Here is a 7,850-nt window from a genome sequence, read left to right as displayed (position 1 = left end):
CTGTGCTGAACAGAGTGCTTTTTGCAGGATATAGCCTACTGTTTATGTGCATGTACTCACTTAAAACAATCAGACCGTGGCCAATAATATAGTGAGTAGGTGGTGCTATTGGTATGTGTTAATTTTAGCTTTTTTTGTCACTGTTGGTATGGTAAAATCTAACTTAACTGTTGAACTGGCTATATGCTTTCTGATGAGCCATGTTTTGCTGTTTCAGTGGGTGCATCCATGTTTTAATATGGGTGCCCTCAGTAGGCAGGCACTGATCCCATACCTGGCAGTGTCCATATCATGCTCCTCCCAGTGAGTTACTGTACACACTAGTTCAAAAGCTGCCCGCATGCTGTTTGAAAACTTTGCGTGGGATTTGTGTTGCGTGGGCGGGATGCGATCCAGACCTCTACAGTATAGGAAAAAGAAGGTCATCTATGTGGGATGATGCCTGCCGGGCAAAGTAATTCAGCTGCACTTAAACTTAGCGAGAGCAATCAGGACACTGCTGCTTCTCTTTGATATTTTGCATGTTAATATAACATTTGGTTCAAATGCGTTTGAGTGACAAAAATACGCCTGTTTGGACAAATAGAGATTATACTCTGCAAGTCAGGGGCGCCCTCTGAAGTCAATAATACCCGAAACATAGGCCGAAATAGCTCAGTTGGGAGAGCGTTAGACTGAAGATCTAAAGGTCCCTGGTTCGATCCCGGGTTTCGGCAGGTTGTGGATCCTCTTTTAATTCAAATGTAATTGATTCGCCTCGTCAGCATGTCACCAACAGACATTGGTTACATTCGGGGGAAAGACATCAAACAGCTTTAAGAGATTATCACAGTAGCTTGTTAACCAAAAACCAGAGTCGATCCTCACTATCAATGATCCCTCAAATTACTCAAAAATGACTCTAAATGCAACAAAATTCCCACTTTCTACAACCTTAGTTTTCATCAATTGTCCACTGCAAAAACATAGAAAACATTCATGCATCTTGTTCCACAATGTGAAAATCAACTTGTATAAAAACAAGAGCAAGAGAGACTGACATCAACACAGCAACATTAATAGCAAGAGAACAGAGTATTAAGGTCTAAGGACACATGTGCCGAGTCAGTCTTATTGGCAGAGCTGTCAAACCAGCATCCTGTCACCAACAGTATCAGATATGCACAAGATGTAGTGGAAGAGTTCATGTAAGGTATTTGCTGACAGAAACTGCTTTCTTCAAGGAGTTTAAAGAACTGATACACTAAGCAAAAATGCCTCTAAGGCTGAAGCTCACTGAAGCAGAGAGTCATAACTCCTAACTCCACCTGATGTCCTAAACTGGAAGTCAGTCAAGACCTGAGAGCAGAACACATGTGTATTCAGACTCACGGTTATGCAGGTAAGTAACATCAAATCTGAAAATCTTGGCATGGGGAGCAAGACGTCTGTGAAGATTGTCATTCAGGTCATGGTCATCCAAGAATAGTTGAATTGAGGGAAATTGGACTTGGTGTACTTAAAGAGATTTCATATTTTATCTAAGAGGCTTCTTTAGTTCTGACTGACTGGTGGAGACCCCGGTATCTAGCCTTAGATTTGTTTGTTGACACAACTTTCACTGTCTGTTTTGGTTGGAATAAACGGAAAAATCAATAAAGAAGGTGACAAACCATGTGGAGATTTTAATTCTTTGAAATGTAATGGCACAGACACCTTGGAAAACCACCACACAGTATTTACTTTGATATATCAGAGAGAAAGTTTGCATTCTTTAATTAAGTCAAGTTGTTGCTGTGTAAAGAGCAAATACTCTGGACTATGTTTTCATTCTTTGCATGGCTTACTTATTAATAGCACTATGCTAATTTTATAACAGCAAAACAATTTTAAAGTTGAATGTAAAAAGGGTAAATGTAGTACTGCAAGGAAGCAGGAAACCCCGCTGTGCAGCATGCTGATAACATACAGTACTGTACATTAGAGGCAGGTCCCTCTGTTCAACATCTGCAACAAATACTTCATCTGTAAAGGCCTCAGCACCATGGCTGACCTCTTCCATCATGGATTCCCTGCTCCCTTGTATGTATGGCAACATCCTTTGTTCACAAGATTTGTTTTAGCTCATAAATGATCAAGTTCACCTTCATTTTCAGTTTCAAATAAGTATGGTCATTATTATTACATGTACAGAGCAGTTTAAAACCAGCGCTGCTGTGTCTGGCGCCTGTTGTCACTCTGTCCCAGTATATCTATAATGAGCTGGTATCATATGAACTACTGGACAGATGATTCTTTAAAATCCCAAATCATAAATCTGTCTTCTCTATCTGTTAGTGTTTATTTCTACATGATTTCCTTTATGTGCCAGAGCAAGTATAATTTATTATCTGTCTCTGCTGATGCATGGTTTTAACTTTCAGATCAGATTTGTAAGATGTTTTATGTACAGCACTTTAGCCTGTTTTAAATCTCCATCATAAACAGGACTGTAAAGTTAACTTTCTCTCTCTCTGTCTCTCTGATAGCACTATCAGCTCATTGCACCACATTGTAGGAGCAACAGTAGTGTATTCACACATATTAGACATGAGGCTATATGTTTCCTCTAACAGAAGAAACAGCTTTACGTCACTAGATTGAAATGGCTTAAACATTATAACAAAATGATAATAATTCAAATAAAACGTGGTACATAAAATCCTGTCAGGAGGCCCTCTAGTGGAGATACAACAAAATAGCAAAGAGCCACATTCAGGTGCCGAAATAGCTCAGTTGGGAGAGCGTTAGACTGAAGATCTAAAGGTCCCTGGTTCGATCCCGGGTTTCGGCAGCCGGAGGAGTCTTTTGATCTTCTGAAAGCACAGGTGAAATAAAATAAAAGTCATCATAGGAACTGTAACTTTGGGATGCTTTCCATAAAAGACAAGTGGATAACAACAATACCAACTGTCCCTTTCATATGATTTATGTCATCATTAACAGATTTACACCATAAAATAATTCAAATGGAGGCAAAAACAAAAACAAACAAACAAACAAACAAACAAACAAACAGTGCAGCTACCCATTTAATGCCACAGTCTGTGGCATGTTTTACACCATATTAAAATTGGCAATTGCAGAGTCTTTATGTGAATGTAGCCTGAATGATTTGAAGCATTCGTTCATACGTTTAGGATTGAAAAGGACATGAAACATTAATTTCATTAAACATTATTTTGGACATATTTTCTGATTAAGATCAAAATTAACCTCCTGACACTGAAATTACTTCATTGTGACTTTATTAGTAAGTAGGCTAAGTTAGTAAGTAAAGTTTATTTATATAGCACCTTTCACAGATAAAAAAGTGTTTCACAATAAATAGTAAAAGACATAGAACACAATGAGGACACTTCAGATCAGACAGCCATAAAAAAACTCAGCTAACTAAAACTAACTAAAAGCCTGTTTGAATAACAGAGTCTTCAACTGCTTTTTAAAAGAATCAACAGAATTTAATCAATGTAAAGCGCACTTATGTCTGGGTGCCGCTGCTTGAAAGGATCGATCCCCTCGTAAGAAGTAAGTATTAGGAGCGACCAACAACGCGTTTCACCTGTATCTTCTTCTTCTTCAGTTTCATGTGTGATAGGCTGTATATGACTATAATAGTTTTCATTTTTAAAGACTGTCAAGATTTTTTCAGAGGTAAACATACAATACAGGCTATTTATGGACAGTTCTGTTTACTGTTACTTTATCATTACTATTGCTTTAAAAGCTTTTTATACGATACGGTATTGATTATTTTACTGTATTCATTATTTAAAGAGGACGAATCGTTTTGAAGGATAATTTAGCAGGAGTTACACGTAACAGCCAGAAGATGGCAGGACAGAATCTCAATCTAAGAACAGAAACCATGAACGCAACACCTATAACCACCCTCGTGAGTGGTTGCCATGGTGAACCAGTGCAAGCCGAAATAGCTCAGTTGGGAGAGCGTTAGACTGAAGATCTAAAGGTCCCTGGTTCGATCCCGGGTTTCGGCAGGTAATATGCAAGCTTTTAAATTTAGCAGGTAGTTGTCTAATAGACAAATGAAAAGCTTAAGTAACATTAGCATTATGTGTTAATGTCAACGAAGAAACAATTACTATGTCAGTTGTACTAAAGAAAATTAAAATCTGACTCCTCCATTCCAAGAAGATCTTTTTTTACAAAAAGTAGTAGTTAGTAAACATAGCCATGGACAATCATGACCAGTGGCTTGGGACTGTAATGTCAGAAATGTTGTTTTTTTTTTTTTAAACTGCACCTAGATTTGAGTGATGGATTAAAACATAGCCTAATATAATACCAGTGAAACTACTGAAGAACTGCAGTCACAGAGAGACAAACAAAAATCAGCATGAACCAAGGAGATGACAGCAACAAGCACTGATGGGTAGAATTTGGTTCAGTGGGTTTCAGTCAGGTCTAGCTGAAACACTTTGGCAAAAAATAAGCTATTATCCAACAAACACCACTTGTGTTACATATTTAGGTCACATCGGACATCAGTTCATGCCAGGAGAGCCTCAGCAGGGCTGCGGGAGGTTTATGGGACCTCCTACGGTTCATTTGGGGGTACTGGCCCTCTCTCAGCTGTTCTAACCTGTCTGAGTGCCAGCCAAGGCGTGTAGAGGCAAGAGAGCCACAGTCCAAGAGAGCAGGTCCAGGCCACGGGGCACCAAACAGGTCAGGGATTTGCGTCATTCTCATTGAAACTTGAATGAATGGCCCACCAGCTCTCTGTGGTGATGTGCTAATCAGTAGGGCATTGATAATGAACAGACAGAAAGTAGTTCAGAGAACTAACGATGCAGGAGAGTGAGAGCAGGGGATAGAAGAAGGTGCAATATGTTCTAGTGCTGCAGGGTAACTATGTGTGTGTGTGTGTACACTTTGTCCACAGACCCACACTCACTAAGAAAAGCCCACAATGATAGGAAGAGAAATAACAAGGGAACTGAGAAGCTGTAATGGGACTAACTTGGATACAGGCCCGACAGAGACCTGCAGTAATAATACAGCTTCCTGCCAAATTAGACCCCTAGTTCACCTTGTTTCAATAGAAACAACGTAGAAAACAAAACTGTGACAGAAATCAGTCATACTCTTTTGGGTCAAGGTGTGTTAAGTCAGAAATGAGAAATGTCATATTACCCACGTTACCTGCATTCCAGTCACCACACAAATGACAGTAAAACTATTTGCTTGTTTGACTTCTTGTACCTCAAAGAATGCAGAAACACTATTAGAATACCAAAATAGTTGGAAAGTCAAACTTAAAGGTGTTATTCAAGCTGGTTCTTGTTAAAGTATTGTTTGTTTATCACTGAATGTGTGGGCAGCCATGTTTCATTTAACATGCAAACTGAGGTTTGAGGGAATGTGCCTGACCTTCCAATACATGCTTGGCTGTTTTGATATTTTTCCTAATAGGGAGAAGGGAATCCTGAGTTCTAGTTCATAATCACATGTACAAATCCTAGGCAGTTAGAGGGGAGAAACTATGAGTTGGAAGAATTTGATTCCTTAATACGATTTAAATTCAAGATATTTGATTTTTTTTTCCTCCAAAACCCTCCCTACGAATAAATCTTTTCTTTTAAAGCGATAATGTAACAATGCCTATATTCTGCTTGTGAAAAAGACTGTAATTGTGTTTGTGTGTTTGAGGGGGATGGGGTTCAGGCTATAATGTACATTTTTTGTGTACTTCAACTCACCCCTAGTTGCTTAAAACTCATTAGCCGACAGTTCTAATAGACATTCTGCTTTCTTATTTGTTGCTCTGTTATTTATTGCCCTGTAATATCCTGCGCTGTCAATTATGTAAGATCTCTCGCTTGCTCTCCCTTTTCATTGTGGCTTGCACTGCTGTAGTTTGGTTTCCTGGTGGCTTTGTTCCTGCTGCTCTTGGAGAGCCACAAAGAATGCCTGAAGATGCCAGTCAAGCTCTGAAGCAATTCAATTCGGTGGTTGAATGAAACCCACAGGTGGAGAGCAGTCCAGAGAACCAAGTGGCTGGATGGGGGGGTGCGGGGAGAGGATGTTTTTGCCCTAATTAATCAAAACTCTATTCAATGTAGTTCCACTTCCAAGAAGCTCCCATAGACGTCCTAGTCAATTTGGCATTGCTTAAAGGCTTGCATAACTGGAGCAGCAGTGACTTCTACCCAGCAAACTTTTCCCCTGTTTCTGTCCTATTTGCATAACAGCCTGAACTCTAAGTAGTAGAGTGGTTGGTGTAATACTACCATATGGAGACTTGCCTCAACCTATATTGTATCTTTTATAGAGTAGAAAAATTAACAATGTTGTGAGGTAATTGCAGTCGCAATGACACAGAGTGATGAATGATAGCTCAGTACTAGTTTGGTCAGCTGTGTGACATTTTTCCACACCGCCTCAGACCTACAAATATGTTTAGAGCTGCATGAACTCCTTTCTTTGGAATTACACATTAAACATAGTCATTTCACCCACTGTTAATATAACAATAATGGTTGGTGCAGCTGTAATAGTTCTTATTTGACTTATGTATCAGTGATAAAAGACTCTTTCCACCGCAGACATTTTGACGTGTCAAAGTACGAATAGCACAGTTGGAATTAAAATTAATAATGACTACACTCCATTTATATGAGCTGGTTCCAGGGCTCAGGCATTGTACATTGTCACTCACTGACATGACTTACTGGGAAACTTGAGGGAACAGAGCCATCATTGATGTTTACATTTTTCTGTTAACGTCTGTGCCTTTTCCACTTTGACACATCAAAATGTCAGCTGTGAAAAGGGTCCATTAGAAAATCTCTCTGCATATGTTCAAGCAGTGTTCTTTGTGACAAACACTTTTTGCTGTATGCAGTGGATCATGAAAGGTCTCTATGCTTACACTGCCGTTGGACGCCTCAAGCCACTGTCATTGTCACCTGGTTGCCAAACATGTTGATGAACGAGCTCAGTTGTTGACACAAGAATACAAATTACACGTGTCACGAAACATGCAGATGAATATAGCTCAACACGTTTCTGTCATCATAGAAAACATAGCAATTAATATTCATTAGCTGTTGCACAACTCAAAGAAGTTAGTCTCTAAACTGGAGAGATCTGGCCTACTGAAGAGAAGTTTGCCAGCGTTTTTCTAAGATGGTCTTATTGTGGAGCTCTTGTGACATAACCCTCTATGATGCATACAGTCCAAATGTGACAAGGGAAGGTTGTCTAGGGGAACGGAGTATGACCTCGCTTTTGTCCTTTGAGACAAAAAGGAGGCATTGTCTTATCAGACTGACTGAGTAGAAAGTAGCAAACCCACTCACTGTTCCTTGATCAAGCTCCAAGGACAGTGGGGAGGCTCGCTTCTCTGTGTTAATCTGTGTAGATGTTGTCGTTCAGATTGCTGTTGTTCGTCCTCTGCACTGCACTGACCTTTACAAATGCCTGGGCGACAAACTACATCATTAAATCGAAGCTGAAACTGAGAAAAGATTGCAATCATTGCTCTTTTGTTCTCTTGACTGCACCATGTTGCTGGACTTTGAGTGCTTGTGTAATGAAATTGAGACAATAAGTTCAAATATTATCAAATTGTTTGACTTTCTGTTTGGTAAAATCATCCTGCTGGTAAATTATTTTGAAAAATATATTTTTACTGAAAGAGGATGAGCAAGAAAAAAAAAAAAAGATTTTGCAATTCTAAGCAGACTGTGCTTGCTACTACGGCTTAATTCTTGTTTTCACTGCCCCTCAGTGTAGATTTGGAGGATCACATACAGGGTAGTAGTTCAGATAGGGTATGTGCAGTTTACTGACCCCCTGCTCTGCATGTT

At 39.4% G+C, this 7,850-nt stretch overlaps 3 non-coding genes across 3 annotated transcripts; all 3 read left to right on the top strand.

Moving 5' to 3' along the window:
- Window positions 1–643: 643 nt before the first annotated feature.
- Window positions 644–716, top strand: trnaf-gaa (transfer RNA phenylalanine (anticodon GAA)). The gene has a single exon. It is a non-coding gene; the product is annotated as a tRNA-Phe (tRNA).
- Window positions 717–2,739: 2,023 nt separating this feature from the next.
- trnaf-gaa (transfer RNA phenylalanine (anticodon GAA)) lies at window positions 2,740–2,812 on the top strand. The gene has a single exon. It is a non-coding gene; the product is annotated as a tRNA-Phe (tRNA).
- Window positions 2,813–3,943: 1,131 nt separating this feature from the next.
- trnaf-gaa (transfer RNA phenylalanine (anticodon GAA)) lies at window positions 3,944–4,016 on the top strand. The gene has a single exon. It is a non-coding gene; the product is annotated as a tRNA-Phe (tRNA).
- Window positions 4,017–7,850: the final 3,834 nt, after the last annotated feature.

This window comes from Seriola aureovittata, chromosome 2 (assembly GCF_021018895.1).
Source record: "Seriola aureovittata isolate HTS-2021-v1 ecotype China chromosome 2, ASM2101889v1, whole genome shotgun sequence".
NCBI lineage: Eukaryota > Metazoa > Chordata > Actinopteri > Carangiformes > Carangidae > Seriola > Seriola aureovittata.
This window is presented reverse-complemented; position numbering and strand designations above follow the sequence as displayed.